At 38.8% G+C, this 21,430-nt stretch overlaps 1 long non-coding RNA gene across 2 annotated transcripts; it reads left to right on the top strand.

Annotated features, from left to right (window-relative positions):
* Positions 1-550: 550 nt before the first annotated feature.
* On the top strand, positions 551-19,591 carry LOC141608474 (uncharacterized). Of its 2 annotated transcripts, XR_012527004.1 has the most exons (4): positions 551-726; positions 16,758-16,892; positions 16,975-17,048; positions 19,319-19,591. It is a non-coding gene; the product is annotated as an uncharacterized LOC141608474 (long non-coding RNA). The 2 variants fall into 2 exon arrangements; XR_012527005.1 differs by lacking the exon at positions 16,758-16,892 and having other exon boundaries at positions 565-726; positions 19,319-19,547.
* Positions 19,592-21,430: the final 1,839 nt, after the last annotated feature.

The following is a 21,430-nucleotide window of genomic DNA, read 5'->3' as shown; positions in this document are numbered from 1 at the left end:
CTTATTGCTTTATTTTCAGTTCAGTAGTTTAGAAATCAAATCAAAACACTCCAATTTGTTACCGTGACAGACTAGAATAACAAGTAGATACAATAGCCTTCCTGTGGAGTACGATACCCGACCTACCTCTACTGCATTAGTTAGAGCCGGTTAGGTTTATTTTTGATAGGGTTGCGACAGCCGTGTCAGTAATCCAAATTTCTAAAGACAACAACTATGTACAAACCCATGTTGCGGCATAAATTGATCTACGCTCATCAGATACCATTCTTTTCCATTCTTCTATAACGACTTTCCATTACATATATCCTTAGCCAACATAGATATAACCATTTCTGTAATACCTCGCATTTTTAGTGATGTTCAACGTGGTCAAAGGTCAAGTCAACAGTAGAAATATGCATTTTTAATAAATATTGATATGGGTTAATTATGAGTCGAAAAAATTCCGGACAGTTTAGGCGTGGAAAGGGGGATAACAAGAGAAGGGAGTAGTTGTCTAGGGAAGGCTTATTCCACTACATATTTTAATAAAGAAACTAATATAATAAGGTGACTTCCTCGAAACTTCCTACATCTCACCTAATTTTATATATAAATCTCCACCACCCTTCACATATTGGTTATTTGCCTCATACAAACTCACATAAAATCTGAGAGAGAAACTAGGAGAGAAAAGAGAAGGAATTAGAAGAGCATTCATCTTTTTCATCTTAAGACCAATTGGTAAGTCCTTTAATGACATCTTAGAAATCAAGTGTTTATGCTTTAATTATCAAGCACCGCTGACCGCCATGACCTCACTGTTGTCGAAGTCCGAGACCGAGGTACACAACTCTGACGTCCCACCAACTCCTGGCCAAGGGATAAACAATAATGATATCCCATTCCGAGATTGAGGATAACTCATCAAAATCAACAGTAACCACTACAGGTTTAACATGATAACTGATTCAAGAGAACAATATACCAATTTTAATTAAACTTTCACAATAATCATAAGAGTATATGCATATCAACTCATCTTATAAAACCGTCTGAATAAATTAACAAATCACTTTAAGATGCCAATTACTCATCCAACATATCAATTCGAGACAATAACGAATAAGAGGCATAAAGATTGAGTTGTTATTCTACCTTGTAAGGAAATCTCACAATTCAAGCAAATAAGAATTAAAAATGCTCCTCTTCAAATCCTTCACCTAAACAATTAAAATATTGCATATAATTACTAACCAACCCTATAACATAATTTAAGATGCGAAACTACCCAAATCCATCACCAAAAACCGTCCCAAACTCACGGCAACCCCAAGGTCAATGCCGGTCAACGGCTCCGATCAGTCACGGTGGTGGTCGGTCAACGTCATTATTGGTTTTCCCCGGGCCAGGAGTTGGCGGGATGTCGGAGTAGTGGAGCCTTGGTCTTGAACCGGGACGACATAATGGTTATTTAATCATGTTTTATAGATTATTCATTGCACTTGTTATTTTATTGAGTTGGTATTATTATTGTTTAGAGTTATTCTACTAAACAATTGGTTGAGGGTGTTGTATTTCTCATGACAAAATAAAATTTGTCGCCTGCTTTAATTGATGGTCACTGACTCGGTGAAACTAGGTGTCGTAATATACTAGAATTAACCTATCAAATTAACAATTTATAAACCAAACTCAACTCTACACTATGCTATTAAGGATAGTAGTAAAGGGAAGTAAGGGTCGAACCCAAGAGAAGGGATTTCAGACTAAAAACTTGAATTGTAAACTATTGACTACTAAGTAGGTCTCTACTACTAATCAAGATCCTAATAACAATTTAAACTTAACAAAAGGCAATAATCACAAACAATGGGTATTAACAAAGATCAACTAGTAGGAAACATAGATGGAAAACGATTGGTTTTGGGAAACAAACATGGGAATATGAGTGAAAATTGAAGATCTTCCTATTGAGACAATTCCACAAACAACTAGTATGCAAGATTTAATATAGAGGGGAAAACTTGATGTAATTCTCTCTTAGTAACCCAAAAATGGTAAAGCTTGACTTTTTTTACTCTCTCACAAATATCTACCCAATACTATCACCTCAAGTTGTTGATACATGTAAATTAAACCATCTACATATACCCTTCAAGCTTAAGCAACAAATCATTAAACCATGAAAAGAGACTAAGCATGAGCATTAAGACTTTACCAAAAGATGAAGCTAGGATCAATTCCTCATAAGATTAAACCATACAAATGAGCAAAAGACATGGACTTTCCTATTTGTTGTATGAATCCTTTAAACCAAATCAACAAACAACAAAATTGCTTCAACAATCCCAACTAAATTAAACCATTTCCTTAGGATTTGCACTAGTCAAGTAAATAACATGTAAGGATGCTCAAACAAAACATTCAATTACTCAACATAAGAAATTAAGCCCAAGAAAAGAGCATTAGATAAATTAAGAGAGGTTTAAGAGTCTTACAATATCAAAGTTGGATACTTTTATCACATTACATCAAGCAAAGGAAAGATTAGCCTTCCATCTTCTTAGAAAAACTAAAGAAATGAGGAAAGATTAACATCCAAAGCCAAAAGATTACAACTTTTACCCAAAACAAAGTGTTCTTGCTACTACAAGTTTCTAGAGATTATTCAATAATTAGGTGATAACTAGGTCTTCAAAATGAGGAGTATATATAGGGGTGCACTCCTTTCTAGGTTAAACCCTCCAAAAACAAGCCCAAAAAACACGGTTTGCTTAACTAAGCCCGTGTTTAAACCAGACTTGCGCAGGATACTCTGATGGTGGTGCAGGCTGCACAAGGTGCGCAGGCTGCGCCCCAGTTCGGGACTCCCCTATAAACTTCCAAGTTTTGCTTGCTTCTTTACTTTCCAAACTTCACTCGTCATTGCTTGCTTGAGACGGACTTCTTGTCTTGGTTGAAACAACATGAAATCTTCATCTTGACTCTTTGATATGGTCGCTTCCTTTGCCTCAAAAGGTGATCAATCCAAGACTAAGTCCTTTGTGACCCAAACTACAAAGAAATAGAGTAAGCAGGTATGTCCGAGATTAACGTATAATTTGGCTCCAACATTTGAATAAACAACCTAAAATTATCATACTAGACACGACATATTTGATACTATCAAATACCCCCCACACTTAGACTTTTGCTCGTCCCAAGCAAAACCCGAAACAAGCAATTGCACAAGCCCAAAGGTGAGTATGAGGGTAAATGACCGCTCTTCCCTCACCACGACCTCCTTATGTCTCCCTCATTGACAACAACCTATGAAAAGAAAAACAAAGACTCAAATTTTACACACTCTCTCTTCTCTCACACGCCCTCCTTATGTCATCCCTCTAAACAAGACACAACACACCTCCAACTCCGACTCATCAACTTCACCCCCTTCTTGTCTCTCCAAAATAGCAATGGTCACCCTTGCCTTATCCCAAGGCAAAAGCAAGGTGACCTACACAATCCTCTAAATCATTCATCCTCCCCTTATATCACCCCCTTATCACTCCAAGCAATGCAAGTCATGCTACTAAGTTGGCCAAACACCAATAAAGATCAACAACTTAGTAGCCAACACGAAAACCACCAATTTGAAACAATTTTCTTTGACTCAAAAAGAAATTAAATCCTAAATCTAGCCTCCTTCCTAAATCCTCCTTATCGCTCCCTTCTTATCTCTCCATCTTTTTGGTGGTGCATTTTTTCAATTTTTCAATTTGTTTGGTGAAAATTCCTCATTTTGCCTAAGGTGCCCTTTCGGATTTTCACCTTAGCTTTTCCTTTCCTCTCATCGGTGGCTCGCAACTCGATTCTTCATTTTGCCCGGAATGCCCTTTCGGGTTTTCATTCCGTCCTCGGCCACCTTTCCCAATCTTGCCTAGGCGCCCACCCTTGTGGGTTTTCACGTAGCCGGGATTTTCATTTTCATTTTTTTTTTTTTTCAAGCACACATTCAATGGAAACGTAAGGAAATGTACATATATTACAAATTCAATCATCTTACTCCCCCACACTTAGATTCCACATTGCCCTCAATGTGGAGGAGTACTCTCATTCTCTCATGGTTGGTAGTTGGAGGGACCCGAGCCTTCCCCTTGCTCATATGTCCCTTGATTCCTCCTTCTCCTTTCTCTTGCTTGCCTTACTCTCTTGGCCCTCTCATAGGCCTCCTCCACTTGTGGCTCGGTGATGGTTGGTTCGTAGTGGGGGTCATTTTGGTGGAGGGTCATGCCGAAAAGGCCACGGATGAGCCCAAAAGAATCCTCTTGAGCTTGAGCATCTTCAAAGGAGTCTTCAACATATTGGTGGTGCCTCTCATTTTGCACCTCGAATTGTTGAGTTGCTTGCTCTCTCCATGCATTTTGGGCCCTCCACATGGCTTGGTTTTCTTCCATGTACTTGGCTTGTTGTTGTTGCCAAGCATAGGCCTCATCTTGCCTTTTAGCCATCTCTTGAAGCATCTTCATTTGGGCCCTTTCGGCCTCCGCACTCAATCTTTGGTGCTCCATGCTAGCTACCCTCCATTAATCTAAACTCTCAAGTCTTGGCGTTTGTTGTTGTTGCCAAGCATGAGAGCTATCAACTCTCCCACTAATTGCCTCCAAAGTCCCTCGGGTCTCCGTGAAGTAATCAACCATTTGTTGTTGCCATGGGGCGATTGGTGGATTAGAGCTTCCCCCCGCCTCAAACATCGGTCTGTCATGGATGGGTGGGTCACGCTCTATATTCCCTATCTCCCTCTCCTCTTCACTATCAAGATGGACAACCGAGGGTGTTTCTACCCTTCTCCTTTGTACCCCTCTTTGCTCCGGCGTGTCGGCCGGGCAATAAAAGTGAATGGCATGGGTACCATGAGGAATCGGGCCATTCTTTGGTAGAATCATGTAAGGAGCTTTCCCCACTCCCAACCAATTGCATCGAAAATTCATGTTATCAAGGACTTTGATCATGTGTGTTTCCTCAAGTCCTTGGGTGTTGTAAAAATGATTTCCCCAAACGGGGAGTTGGTCATCCGACGTCGAGCCCACAAACTTCTCCACAAAAAGGGTGATTAAACCCCCACTATTGATGTTACCTCCCCTCCTCTTCTTATGCTTCAAACAAGAATCAACAAAAAGTCTTGCCCAATCCGGCACACCACTCCCTTCCGGGAGCATGGTCCAAATGCACTCCCTCACCGCATCACTAACTTTTGTTGGCTCTCCCATGGAGAAGAATCAACAAGCCAAACTTCTTGTCAAAAGACGGATCGCGGGATTGGTGATGGCGGAAAGTTTGTCATTATGATCTTGTGCTCGCCTCCCCGTGAGATGACACCACACCTCATTTAGCTTGCCCTTGGGTGGGTTAACCGGGGAAGGCAATTTTGTGATTCGTAAAATCTCTCTCACCTCATCAAAAGAAATAGAGTGCCACACTTTATGAAGACGGAAATTCACTCTCTCATTTGCCCCCTCCTCCGTTTTTGAGATGGTGGACAAGAATTCATATGTGAAAGATCGGTAGGTGTCATCATAAAGGTCCATGTATTGCTCTAACCCTACCCGACTCAAAAGTTGAAAGGTGAGTTCCTCTATTCCTAGTTCTTGAAGGGTGTCACGGTGGAGGAATTTTGTGATGGGGACGGGGTTTTCTTTTTCAAGTTTTGAAAAAATTTTCTTTTGTTCGGCATTGAGTCCCTCGTTCCCATTAAACACTTTGGGGTTACTTCCCTCCCCTTGTTGAGTTTTCCTCTTTCCAAAAACCATGGTACCTAGCAAGCAAGAGTACAAATAGACCAACAAAAACACTCAAAACAGTTTTGATCTCTTTGAGGCAATTCAACAAACACCTTCTAGGCACAAACTCAAGAAGGTAGAATTGAGTGATGTTTGTTGAATACCTTTCCCCTTTCTCAGAAAATAAGTTTATCCCAGCAATTTTAGACTACAATCAATCAATAATATCCAAAAGTTCAATGTATAACCACCAAAATTTCGGATAAATGCAAGGTAATTAAAGAGAAAGATTGGAAAAGTTGTTATACCTCCCCGAATCCACTTAAAATGCTTGGTGATCGAAGTATAATGCTAAAAACCCCTCCAAGAATGCTCCAATGGCCCAGAAATCTCTTGAAATGACTTGAATCCAAAGCTTGGAATGTTAGGGTTTGGGATGAAATTTGGGAAAATCAGATTTTTGAAGGGTAAAGTGAGTATTTGAGTTGTTGTGTTGGGTTGAGAGATGAATTTGATGATGGAAAAGGAGTTTGTTGAAGGTTTGAATGTAGTGTGATGGGGTTTGGGATGGTTTGGGGGAAGTTGGATGGTGGAGATGTCGAAATAATGAAGAAGGGAGAATGAATTGTTCTTTGTAAATAGCCCTTTTACTACCCCGTAGCTGCTAACTGCGCAGGCTGCGCCAAATTGTGCAGGCTGCGCTTTTTGGCGCAGGCTGCGCTTCCTGGCGGGTTGTCGTGTAAAATGCTTGCTCTCAACTTCTTTCTTGTTGGGATTTTTGGCCGTCTTTTAGTGCTTTTCCTTCATTTGACTCGTGTAGATGGTGTCCCGAGTCATTTTACCTCCCATTACGACTTGTGGCACGCTTCCCAAGGAACTTCATCCTACTTCCTTCAAACACTTCAACAAACTATCAAAAGAGTCCATAATGTATGCTTCTAAAACATGTTAAAGGTAATTAAATTGACAAGAAAGCAGTAAATTCTATGCTACAAAGAGAGAATATTTACAAAGGTTGCCGTATGTTTAACGTCGATGGCTCGACTTAGTGCTTCTCATGATCATGCTTGGTAAATGGGGTCTTCCAAATTGACTTGTTCAACGATTTGTGCTTCCATGCCTTCATGATACTCTTTAAGTCATTGTCCATTCACCTTAATTGTCTTTCCCGTGCTTGGGTTCTCAACTTCGACCGCTCCATGGGGGTGGACTTTGCTTACAATGAACGGTCCAACCCATCTTGATCTTAGCTTCCCGGAGAACAACTTTAAACGGTTTTGAAAAACAAGAACCTTGGTGCCTTCCTTGAAAACTCGTCGGCTTATCATTCGATCATGCCATATTATAGCTTTCTCTTTGTATATGGCGGCATTGTCATAAGAGTCAAGACGGATTTCTTCAATTTCTTGAAGTTGAAGCTTCCGATGGAGGCCTGCATCATCTATGCTTTGGTTGAAGGATTTGATGGCCCAATAGGCTCTATGCTCCACTTCCAAAGAAAGATGACATGCCTTTCCATAAATGAGTCGGTACGGGGACATACCAATTGGTGTCTTGTAAGCGGTGCGGTACGCCCAAAGAGCGTCATTTAACCTTTGACTCCAATCTTTCCTATCGGGGTTCACTGTTTTTTGTAAGATGTTCTTGATCTCCCGATTGGATACTTCCGCTTGCCCATTGGTTTGTGGGTAGTAGGCGGTGGAGACTTTGTGCACGACCCCGTACTTCTTTAACAACCCTTCCAAAATCCGATTACAAAAATGAGACCCTCGATCGCTTATTAACGCCCTAGGATAGCCAAACCTTGAGAAGATATTGTTGTGAACAAAGCTTGAGACCGTCCTTGCGTCATCATTCCTAGTTGGTATAGCCTCGACCCATTTTGAAACATAGTCCATCGCCAATAAGATATAAAGATACCCATCCGACTTGGGGAATGGACCCATGAAATCTATCCCCCATACATCAAAAACCTCCAAATAAAGCTTCGGTTGTTGGGGCATTTCGTTCCGTCGTGAGATGTTGCCAACCCGTTGGCATTTGTCACAAGTATTGACGAAAACGTGAGCATCTTTGAACAACTTTGGCCAATAGAACCCGCACTCAAGGATCTTACGTGCCGTTCTATGAGGCCCAAAGTGACCCCCACAAGCGTACTCGTGGCAATGTTTGAGGGTAGACGGGATTTCTACATCCGGCACACAACGTCGAATGACTTGATCTTGACACATTTTCCATAGATATGGGTCATCCCATATGTAGAATCTAGAATCGGCCTTTACCTTGTTTCTTTGACTTGATGAGAGTGAGGTGGGAAACTTCTTTGTTACCATGTAGTTGACAAGGTTAGCATACCAAGGCTCAACGGCCTTCATGGAATATAGAGATTCATGTGGTAAGCTACCGTCCACTACTCCCATGGTCTTCACTAGATCCTCATTGATGTGAAGCCTACTCAAATGGTCGGCTACCACATTAGCACTCCCTTGCTTGTCCTCGATCTCGATATCAAACTCGCTCAACAAAAGAACCCATCTCATTAGCCTTGCTTTGGTGTCTTTCTTGTCTACAAGTTGTCTTATAGACTTGTGGTCGGCATAAATGATGACCTTGGCACCCAAGAGATAAGCCCGGAACTTTTCAATGGCATACACCACCGCCAAGAATTCCTTTTCCGTGGTTGTGTAATTCCGTTGAGCATCATTCAAAAGTGAGGAAGCATATTGTATCACATGAGCAACCTTCCTTTCCCTTTGGCCTAAAACCGCGCCAAGGGCATAATCACTACCATCGGTCATGATTTCAAACGGCATGTCCCATTTTGGAGCTTGAATTATCGGGGCCGTCACAAGCTTTTCCTTCAAAGAATCGAATGCCAACCTACAAGCATCATCAAAAACAAACTCCATATCCTTGTGCAAAAGCTTGCACAAGGGGTAAGCAATCTTGGAAAAGTCCTTAATAAATCGACGGTAGAAGCCCGCGTGTCCTAGGAACGACCTTATCTCTCGAGTATTAGTGGGATATGGCAAGGTTTTTTATTACTTCAACCTTAGCCACATCCACCTCAATCCCTCTCTTTGAGACTATGTGACCTAACACGATGCCGCTTTTAACCATAAAGTGACATTATTCGGAATTCAACACAAGGTGTGACTCCGTACATCGTGATAGGACCATAGTTAGGTGGTCCAAGCAAGCTTCAAAATTGTCTCCATGGACGGTGAAGTCGTCCATGAAGACCTCTAAGACTCTTTCTACTAGATCCGAGAAAAGACTCACCATGCAACGTTGAAATGTACCCGGAGCGTTACACAAACCGAAGGGCATCCTTCGGTATGCATATGTTCCGAAAGGGCATGTGAATGTTGTCTTGGATTGATCCTCCGGATGTATGGGAATTTGAAAGTATCCGGAATATCCGTCCAAGAAACAATAGAATTCCTTCCCCCCTAGCCTCTCTAGCATTTGGTTTGATAAGGGTAAAGGGAAATGGTCTTTGAATGTCACGGTATTTAGGCGGCGATAATCGATGCAAACTCGCCACCCGGTTTGAATCCGGGTGGGAATTAAAGCTCCTTCTTTGCCCTCGATTACCGTCACACCACCCTTTTTAGGTACACATTGAGTGGGACTTACCCATTGAGAATCGCTAATGGGGTAGATGATTCCCATTTGAAGCAATTTGATGATCTCTTCCTTCACGACCTCCATCATTAGTGGGTTCAATCTTCTTTGTGGTTGCCTCACCGGTTTTGCCTCTCCCTCCAACCGGATCTTATGCATGCAAATGCTTGGGCTTATCCCTTTGAGATCCGCAATGCTCCACCCAAAAGCTTCGTTGTATTTGTGCAATACACCCACCAATTTCCCTCATTTCTTCCTCTTCCTTGAATTCTTCCAAGGGTTCTTCCTTCTCCAATTTTTCTATACTTTCCTGCACATCATGAGACAACAAAAACCGCAACCCTCTTTCTAGACATTGTTAGTGAGGGCCACTTCAAGTGGGTCCCTATGATTCAATTGGTAAACTCGGTTTGCCAAAGGTTCAATTTTATCAAGAAAGTAGCAACAGCTCAAATCATCGGCCTTTTTCATCGTCTCATACACATTATACTTCAAAACTTTCCCTTCAAATTCCATGGTCAAAGTTCCATCATACATGTCAAGTTTGGTTTTGGAGGTTCTCATAAAAGGCCTCCTTAGCAAGAGGGGTGTAGCCTTAGAGTCCGGTTCCATGTCCAAAACATAAAAATCGGCCGGAAATATGAATTTATCAACCTCTACCAACACATCTTCTACAAGGCCTTTGGGGTGAATTGTAGAGCGATCCGCCAATTGGATCACAACATTGGTCTTAGACAAGGGAGGCAATTCTAAGGTCTCATAAATGGAATAAGGCATGACATTAATAGAGGACCCCGAGTCTAGCATAGCTCTAGCAAAAGCTTTGCCTCCAATTGAGCACGGTATAGTTAGCATGCCCGAGTCATCGCACTTTTTGGGAAGATTTTGTTTGAAAATTGCCGAGACATGCCTACTAACCGTGACTCTTTCAACTCCTTTCCTTAGCTTCCGTTTAAGGGTGCAAAGTTCTTTGAGAAACTTTGCATACCTAGGAACGGTTTTGATGATAGTAAAAAGAGGAATTTTGACCTCACATTTCCTAAAAGTTTCATAAAGATCGGAGTCTTTATCAAACTTCTTGGAATTTGTGAGGGCACTTGGAAATGGTACCTCCGGTTCATATTCCTTTTCAATTTCTTCAAGTTGATCCTTTGTGTTGGTGCTTCCTTCCTTTCCTTTGTCAATGCTCAAATGACTCTTTTCTTTTTCCTCATTAGCTTTTGAAGATGACCCTTTCTCTTGTTCAACCACAAGCTCTGCTTCAATTTGCTCTTCAATGTCAATAACCCTTTCATGTGACTTGCCCCTTCTATTCTTCTTGGGAGGGGATTCTAAAGTTCTCCCCTTTCTCAATGTCATAACACTAGCATTCTCTCTAGGAGGACATGTACTGGAGGGGATAGAAGTGGAATTCCTTTGGTTTTGCTTGGCAAGTTCTTGGGCAATTTGTCCAAGTTGGACCTCAAGGTTGGCAACCTTGGCATCACTAACACCCTTGTCGGCATCAATCTTGTCAAACCTCTTATTTGTTTTGACTTGCTCTTGCAAAATGTTTTTAAGCAAGTCTTGCACACTTGGTTCCTTTTGAGAATTGGTGTTGTTGCCTTGATTGCCAAATTGGGATGATTGACCTTGGTTTTGGTTTCTACCTTGGTTGTTGAAATTCCCATTCCTATTTTCTTGAGAATTTGAGCCTTGACCTTGTTGGGAGTTTTAGTCCCTCAAGTGGTTGAATTGGCCATTCACAAAGCTCTTTGAGGTGTCACCACCCCAACCAAGTCGAGGGTTGTCTCTACTCCCAACATTGTAAGTGTTGCCACTAGGATCATAGTTGTAATACCCTCCCCCGGAAGGATTCCTAGCATTGTAATTCCCATAGCCCATTGCACTTACATTCTCCACACCAATTCCTTCTTCAATCATAATGGGGCAAGCTTCCTCCAAATGAGGACCTTGGAAATAGTTGCATTCCACTTGATTCCCTTTACCCCCATCTTTGTTTGGATTTTTCAGCAACATATTCTTCACTAGGTGAGTTAAGTCATTCACACTTTGCTCAAGATTTTGAGTAGATGAGGAAGAGGTTCCCATTGAAGATGTATTCCTTGTTCCCCTTTGAGTTCTTCCATAATCCCTCGTAGTTGAGGCAAGCCTCTCAATGATTTCCTTGGCATCCACTATGGAAAAATTCTCCAAACCTCCTCCGGTAGCGGAATTGACCATTCTTTGATCGTCTTGGCCTAACCCTTCATAAAAGTTCACAAGGAGATCGTCATCACTCAACCCGTGGTATGGGCATTGAGCTACCAACTTCTTAAACCTCTCCCAATACTCATACATTGTTTCACCATTGGGGTCTTGTTCTATGGTGGTAATGGCCTTCTTTGCCCGGTTGTGGCTTGAATCGGGGTAAAATTTTTCAAGGAAGGCTGCCTTCATTTCCTTCCAAGTTCTTATAGAACCCGGAGTAAGATAAAAGAGCCAATCTTTGGCCGAATCCAACAAGGAAAATGGGAAGGCCCGTAGTTTGAATTGATCCTCCGTCACCCCATTCGGAATTGCACCTTCACACATCATGTGAAATTCCGAAAGGTGGCGGTTTGGGTCATTTCCCGCATGGCCGTGAAACTTAGGCAAATTATGAATAAAGAAGCCTTTGAGTTCGAAATTTGCATTGGCTCCTAAAGGGGGATAGGTGATACACAAGGGTTGCTCATCATAATTCCTTGCTCTTATCTCCCGGATAGTTCTCTTGTCATTTGCCATAGAGGGATACTCTACTTCAATCGGATTTACTTCAATAGGATCTTCCGAAATTGCTTCTTCTACTCGATGTTCCCTTTTTGCTCTTTGGTACCAAGGATTGGTAAATAACCACGAATATGCACCAAAAGAGACCTCTTCAACGGGGGTTGATTCACCGTTGTGTGGAGAACTATACATAAACCTTTGCACTACACACAAAAGTTAGAACTTCCACTTACTTTCAAAAACAAAGAGAAGAAAAATAACTAACATGTAATTAACAATCAAGCCTTTAGCTATGTTGCCCTTCCCCGGCAACGGCGCCAAAATTTGACTCGGTGAAACTAGGTGTCGTAATATACTAGAATTAACCTATCAATTAACAATTTATAAACCAAACTCAACTCTACACTATGCTATTAAGGATAGTAGTAAAGGGAAGTAAGGGTCGAACCCAAGAGAAGGGATTTAAGACTAAAAACTTGAATTGTAAACTATTGACTACTAAGTAGGTCTCTACTACTAATCAAGATCAAAATAACAATTTAAACTTAACAAAAGGCAATAATCACAAACAATGGGTATTAACAAAGATCAACTAGTAGGAAACATAGATGGAAAAGGATTGGTTTTGGGAAACAAACATGGGAATATGAGTGAAAATTGAAGATCTTCCTATTGAGACAATTCCACAAACAACTAGTATGCAAGATTCAATGTAGAGGGGAAAACTTGATGTAATTCTCTCTTAGTAACCCAACAATGGTAAAGCTTGACTCTTTTTACTCTCTCACAAATATCTACCCAATACTATCACCTCAAGTTGTTGATACATGTAAATTAAACCATCTACATATACCCTTCAAGCTTAAGCAACAAATCATTAAATCATGAAAAGAGACTAAGCATGAGCACTAAAACTTTACCAAAAGATGAAGCTAGGATCAATTCCTCATAAGATTAAACCATACACATGAGCAAAAGACATGGACTTTCCTATTTGTTGTATGAATCCTTTAAACCAAATCAACAAACAACAAACTTGCTTCAACAATCCCAACTAAATTAAACCATTTCCTTAGGATTTGCACTAGTCAAGTAAATAACATGCAAGGATGATCAAACCAAACATTCAATTACTCAACATAAGAAATTAAGCCCAAGAAAAGAGCATTAGATAAATTAAGAGAGGTTTAAGAGTCTTACAATACCAAAGTTGGATACTTTGATCAAATTACATCAAGCAAAGGAAAGATTAGCCTTCCATCTTCTTAGAAAAACCCAAGAAATGAGGAAAGATTAACATCCAAAGCCAAAAGATTACAACTTTTACCCAAAATAAAGTGTTCTTGCTACTACAAGTTTCTAGAGATTATTCAATAATTAGGTGATAACTAGGTCTTCAAAATGAGGAGTATATATAGGGGTGCACTCCTTTCTAGGTTAAACCCTCAAAAAACAAGCCCAAAAAACACGGTTTGCTTAACTAAGCCCGTGTTTAAAACAGACTTGCGCAGGATACTCTGATGGTGGCGCAGGTTGCGCAGGGTGCGCAGGCTGCGCCCCAGTTCGGGACTCCCCTATAAACTTCCAAGTTTTGCTTGCTTCTTTACTTTCCAAACTTCACTCGTCATTGCTTGCTTGAGACGGACTTCTTGTCTTGGTTGAAACAACATGAAATCTTCACCTTGACTCTTTGATATGGTCGCTTCCTTTGCCTCAAATGGTGATCAATCCAAGACTAAGTCCTTTGTGACCCAAACTACAAAGAAATAGAGTAAGCCGGTATGTCCGAGATTAACGTATAATTTGGCTCCAACATTTGAATAAACAACCTAAAATTATCATACTAGACACGACATATTTGATACTATCAAATACCCCCACACTTAGACTTTTGCTCGTCCCGAGCAAAACCCGAAACAAGCAATTGCACAAGCCCAAAGGTGAGTACGAGGGTAAATGACCGATCTTCCCTCACCACGACCTCCTTATGTCTCCCTCATTGACAACCACCTATGAAAAGAAAAACAAAGACTCAAAGTTGACACACTCTCTCTTCTCTCACACGCCCTCCTTATGTCATCCCTCTAAACAAGACACAACACATCTCCAACTCCGACTCATCAACTTCACCCCCTTCTTGTCTCTCCAAAATAGCAATGGTCACCCTTGCCTTATCCCAAGGCAAAAGCAAGGTGACCTACACAATCCTCTAAATCATTCATGCTCCCCTTATATCACCCCCTTATCACTCCAAGCAATGCAAGTCATGCTACTAAGTTGGCCAAACACCAATAAAGATCAACAACTTAGTAGCCAACACGAAAACCACCAATTTGAAACAATTTTCTTTGACTCAAAAAGAAATTAAATCCTAAATCTAGCCTCCTTCCTAAATCCTCCTTATCGCTCCCTTCTTATCCCTCCATCTTTTTGGTGGTGGTTTTTTTCAATTTTTCAATTTTTTTGGTGAAAATCCCTCATTTTGCCTAAGGTGCCCTTTCGGATTTTCACCTTAGCTTTGTAAGTCCCCAGGGACATGCGCGGATCATGTAGCAACTCCCAAGGAGATCTGCGCGGATGGGCCTGAAGCATGCTTGGTCCTGTGAGGTGATCCGCTCGGGATGGCATCGGGATTATCTCATAGGGTTTTCTGAAATGGCAAAGCAGTTCTGGGATGCACGGATTGAGTTCGGGACGCTCGGATCCTGGGACAGCTTGTCTATTTGAGCTCGGATTGTAAAACGGACGTCATTTCCTCATCCGGACTCCTATTGGAGTGATTCAAAACCCTAGACCACTTAATTTTTCGACGCCGTTTCATCTAGCATATTTTCAGAGCCAAACAAGCCACTCTTGTTTTGGTCCTGAGTAATTTATTCTTGTAATGGCTCCCTCCCAATCCTTGGGTATCCTTCATGGGTTGTGGGGATCCTTAGTCATTGCCCAATTACTTGTTTTATTGACTTAGGCCTTTAGTATTGGTCTCCTCTTTGGTGCTTGGTCGTTATATGTTATCAATTCAGCTCCTCTTCACTCCACTAGGGCATGGTTGTTGGAGTATGTGTCTTCAACAATACTGCGATCACATTATTAAGTCTCATAATAAGAATAAATAAGGGATGATTCAATTATATAGTCAACTGATCAACATTAATTGGTAATGATTGGCTAACTAGAGTTTGACATTACTGTCGTTTGACGGTGGTGATCAGTTGATCCCTTAAGGTCACACCTATAGGACGATTCCTAAACTGTAAAGTTAATTAATCGTATATTGATACGGATTAATTAAATCCTTAAATTGAACAAATTTATTTATAAGTGAGAATTTTATATCTTATTGTAACAGAATTAAATAAGATTTATTTTAGTAAATAATATGTTATATTACTAAAATTGGTTAATGTTCATGAATCATTTGAGATAAGAGTAATTAGTTAGTTATAATTACGAGATATTGTAGATTATAATAACTAGACTTAATGTGACCCATTTTATGTACATGTAATTGTGAATTACTTGTTAATTTGTTAAATATAATTTATTTAATATATAATGATATTTAATTTGTTAAATATGCATTATTATGCCTAATGACATGTTACATGTCACATGTCATAACATATTATAAATGACAAATTACAAAGATAAAATGGAGTCCATTTTATGAAGGGTGGACCGATTTTATGGGTAGTGTGTTAGGGCATTGTGAAGTTGATTATTTTTATGAGATAAATATAATCATCACTCTTACACACCTAAACACTAGCCTATTGTTTTGATAAGACAAAAAAGCAAGAGTAGGCTTGCTTTTCCCAAAGGCTAAAACCGACACCCCCCCTTCCCCATTATGATGAGATTGGTTCTCATTTTTCAATTCTAGAAAAACTCTTATGCTCTCTCTCTCTTATCTTCTCTCATAAAATGGTTTTATGTATATTTTGTTCTAGATCTAATAAAACCTCTAAAAATACTATAGTACTAATGAAAATAATATTAGATCCAAATTTAAGGTTACTAATTCATAATACCTAGTTAGTATATGAATTAGTGTTATGGGAATGTCTTGGGTGCAACCGATTGGAGTGTTCCTACACTTGAAACTTGATGATTTTTGGAAATCATCCTTGTAACACCCGCGAATTTTCCATTTTGACATTTGAAATTTATTTAACCGTTCAATTACCTTATTTTATATTTTTAAATTATTTATTTAATTAATTCATTTTAAGCACGATTTTAATAAAAAGAATATTTTAAAGTTTAATTTATATAAAAATACGTATTTTGGTCGGACAATAATAGTGACAATAGTAATAATAACTTTCGTCTTAATTTTCATCTAGCTATAGACCGTCACATTTCCACTGGTGAGACTAATCTTTTCTCGACCTATCCTATATCGACAACACACCACTTACTTTCTCACCTAACTAGTCTAATAATTGTCCACTCATACACTCACCCTACACACACTACATTTATATATTATTATTATGATTAATATTATATATTACTATTAGTATTATATGTTATTATTATTGTTGTTACTATATATTATTGTTATTACACAAAATTACTGTGATCCACCTCTTACTCCCCTTTCTTCTTCTTCTTTCTGTCGAAAAACAAAAGCAACAGCAGCAACAAGTAACAACCGTACGCCATTGTTTTCCCGTCCTTTCAAACCAAGATCCCTCCTCCATTTCTCAACCAAACTCCATTATTTTTGTACCATTAGCTTCCTCGTCCCTTCCTCGTTCTTTTAAGGTAAGAAAGTTTTGGTTTTGGATTAAATTTCGAAAATGTCGTCTTTCCAACTCGGTTTCTTGACTCGTTTTCTTGCTCCTAGTGATGAGCCTGAAGACCCGGAGGGAAGCTCATGCTCTTGTGGACGTCTCTACTCTGAAATTTGAGAATTTAAAGGTAACGGTGATAGGTTACTCGACAATGAGTCTATATTTTCCCCCTTTCTTACTCGGCTTTCCTTATTCATCGCAAAGTTTGAGTCTTTTCTGTGTTTCTCATGTATGAGGTCAAGTTTTAATGCTCGTGGTTAATTCCCATGGTTGTTGTGGGTCGAAATTGTGGCTGTCTTGGGCGGTTTCCTGCTCTGTTTTGGGATGGTCGATGTGGTGGTTGTGAGCAGTCAGTATGGTGGTTGTGGGCAGTCTTGAGTCGGGTCTGGAACGGACTTCTAGGACCGGGTTTTATGCTGCGAAAGTTGGCATGTCACCTCTGTTTTGGGACGGGTGTGAATGGTACTTATGGTAGTATGCGTAACTTATTTGAATAGGGTCGTGTTGACGATAACCTTTTCGTCTAAATTTCCGTTTCCAAAATGATTGTTTATGACGGGTTTATGAGAACCCACAACGGGACTGTTTTGAGTCGTGTTGGTGACGGTCTTGTTTATATTCGGTAATCTCGTGTTAAATGGCTTCATATAGACCGCGTTGGGTACCGTTTTGGTGGCTGTTCATCGGTGGTTTGGGCAGCCGCGGAGTAGTGGGCATGTTGGTTTCTGTTGGCGAGCTGATGGCTGGCCGTGGGTGGGTGGTTTGGTCACGGCTGGCTGCTTGTTGGTGTGTAGCTTACACGCTTGTCATGTGTATGGGTGTATGACAACACCCCTTTATTTCCTTGTCTTTCTTCTTATTCTTCCTTGTTGATGGTTACTTAGTTGTCTTATTTGTTGGATTGAACACTCACCATTTATTTGGCTTTGCTTGCTTGTTCTAATCATTGGGCTTAATATGCTTAAATTCTTGGATCTCCCATGACTTATTTGTTGGAATTTCCTCAACTTAATGGTTGGACTTTATTTGATTCATTTATTGGTTTATTCGAATGGTTTAATTTCCGTCTCGTATTTTATATAACTTAATTCGCTAAATATCGTTCATTATATACATTTTTCTCACATGATCAAATTGTAGGGTTTCACCTGACTTAATAGTTGGACTGGTTATGTTCTATATGTTGATTTGTTATGTTCTAGGTGACGGGTTTATTATGCTCTATAGGATGGACTAATTGTGTTTTACATGTTGGACTTAAATGGACTAAATTATTTGGGCCTCTTATAACTTATTTGTTGGGCTCATAAATGAGTCACTTGAGTTGGCCACATTTTATTCCGTAATTTCACATAACGTAAATTATTCATTGTCACTCATTATATTTTGTTTAACCGGCATGATAAATTATAAAAGAGAATAGTTACTAATATAATACAAGTATGAGATATCTATTATAAGCACTTGTAAGAGTCATATTCTTGATCACATCTTGTATTGTTCTGTTATGAGAGTCTCGGTCCTGTCGGATACTAGAGGTGAGCTATAAGCCCTCTAGTTGCGATATGATCGTCGGGATTAATGTTCCCATCCGTACTTATGGTGAGATGCAAGCCATAAGTATGAATGTGACATTAGTGATTCCGTGATATGTGACATTTTATCGTGTTTATGCTTGCATTATCATTCTTACTCTTATTGTGACTCAAGTGTGACGTTTTACATTGTGTGACGACTTGACATTCCTTATTTACCCCTTTCGGACCTTTGGTTACGAGTGCGTGCCATGTTTCCGGATTGGGTTATCTTTCCTTCTTTGGACCTTTGGTACGGGTGCGTGCCATGTTTCCGAACTAGGATATCCTTCCGCCTTTCTTTGGACCTTTGGTTATGAGTGCATGCCATGTTTCAGATTAGAAGTTACTCGACCTTTGGTTACGAGTGCGTGCCATGTTTCGAGTCTTCGATACGATTTGTTATCGTATGTCGAATCGGGTGTCGCCCATCCCGAGAGTCTGGATCCAGGTTTAGACTAGGACCGTATTATGATCGTCGTCCTACCAAGAGGTTGGTGTCTAGATGGTTTGTCTTGTGAGTTCATACTAAGTATATGTCTTACACTTGTTGAGTCGGTCAATATGAGTTGGTCGACTTGGTTATTCTATTTCCTTGAATGCATATTCATTCTAATGTATCATGCCTATTTCATTAAGAAAGTATTATGTCTATCTCATCATGATTATCCATTATATTCTCTTGTTCTTCATTGTTCGAATATGTTGTATGATCAATATGTTTAATTAAGTGTTTGTTTACTTGCATTTCGACATATTGTGGTTGGGAGAACCTTGAGTTACTCCCCACTGACTGTGGCGTTCATGTTTACATGAATGACAGGTGGTGAAGATGCTTACGTGGGGAAGACATGTGGGCTAGCGAGAACTAAACCCTTGGACCTTAGTTGCTAGTTTAGAAACCCCTTATCTGTTTATTCGTGAGATATCTTTTCCCCGCTTTCTAGACTTGGGTTGTAATAACCTAAGTTTGTCTATTGCAGTATCTGTTTCATTTCTTTTGGCACCCGCGTGTTAATCTTTAGCTAATAATAAAAAAAGTTTTTAAAATATCACAAATTTCCACGTTAATTTATTAGTTATATTTTTCGCTTTATCGCGGGGTGTCACAATCCTAACATATTAAGCTCAAGAACAAGTGAAGGTAGGAGACCTTACTTGTGCCCATTTCGAACCATTTAACAATGTAAGGAACATTGTTTTCTTCTTTATCTTTTATCTCTTTTATTTTGTTATGCATGCAACTAGATCCACTAGTTCTAAATCAAGAAGTTATTTAGATCACCATTACAAGAGTCTTATAAGGGTATATGAACCTAACAATTGGCATCAAGAGCTTTGGTGTTGCATGCATAATCGGTTTGGTTTTTCCGAGTTAAATGTAACTTAATTAAACTAGTTATTTTGTGATTTATGTGATAAAAGCCACGAAATTTTTTTTGCATGTTATACATTCTGGTTCTAAAATATTTTTAGGTCATATTGATGATTTATCGATGATTATTGCTTATTTTAATGATTTTTAGTGAAATAATTACATTTTATTGATTAAAATGAACTTTTATTTGCTAAAATAGTTAAACTTCACTACTGGCAGTAATTTTTTAGTATGACCTCACATGAATATTTTATGTATTGCATGTAAAATTTCGTATTAATGTGATTAATATTGCATGATTTATGATTTTTATGTGATAAAAATGCTAAAAATGGAGGTTAAATGACTAAAATAGTTAAACTTCGAAATAGGCCATGAAATTTTAATATGATGTCACATGCATATTGTAAATATTGTATGTAAAATTTTAGATAAATGTGATTTATTATGCATGATTTATAATTTTAATGGTTAAAATGATATAAATAGTGACTATTTTTAGCAAAAATAGCTAAAATAAATTTTATGGCATGAAATTTTTCCCTTATATTGTAGATATTATATGAACATCAGATCTAAAGTTGCATGATTAATTTTGATTGATTTGGTATGTTTAATGAATTTTATGTGATAAAATCGATAAAAGGGCAACTTCATTAGTCATAAAAATAAATTCGAAATTTTTGCTTTAAATTTTGCCTTTTCCAGGTTCTGGAAATTATAAAAGAATGTTCAAAATTTTGATTTTGATTTTTCCATAATTTTTATGTTTAATTTGGAATAAATGGTAAGAGTTATGTTTTAACCGATTTATTAATGAAGTAAATTATAAATATTTTGTGGGCAAATTTTATTGAGTTTTTGGAATCTTGATAATATTCCAGTATTTACAAAAATGTGATTTCAAATTTTACCAAATTTTTATGATTTGTTGGGAATTATTTCATAATTGTTATTAAAGAAGTTTAATAAGCAATAATTGAAAACCAGGTTGAATTATAGTCAAAAATTGAGTAAGGACTAATTTTTGAGTCCTAATTGAGTTAGGGTAATTAACTTGAGCTTAAATTTGATTTAAGTATTGATTTGTGATTTTAATAAGTTATTATCATGCATTTCCATAAAACCGGATTATATACGATATAAGGTTTAAGTAGGGCGATTTGGCATATTAATTTGGCATGTTAGACACATATAATAATGCTGCATTTTTATTGATAAATGTCATAATTTATTTATGTAATTTTGAATTATGTAATTTTATCTTAGTATGGCCTTAGTTTTAATCGGTATTACCCGCAATGTAAGGGAATACCGATTCGGTTGTAATTTTAACGTGATCTCGTATCACTTTTATTTTACTAGTTTTTCATATTACAAATGTATAATAGGAATAGCTTTGTATTTTTATTATTATTTGTAATTCCGGAGTTCCTTGAAGACGGTGCCATGTGGAAAGGCGTTCCGATCAAGACGGTGTTACCTTGGGAAGCGTGCCACTTGAAGTTCTAGGGACCAATGGAGTTGGTTTCTGAATTTGTAATAGATTATTTGATT

This window comes from Silene latifolia, chromosome 1, assembly GCF_048544455.1.
Source record: "Silene latifolia isolate original U9 population chromosome 1, ASM4854445v1, whole genome shotgun sequence".
Taxonomy (NCBI): Eukaryota; Viridiplantae; Streptophyta; class Magnoliopsida; order Caryophyllales; family Caryophyllaceae; genus Silene; species Silene latifolia.
This window is presented reverse-complemented; position numbering and strand designations above follow the sequence as displayed.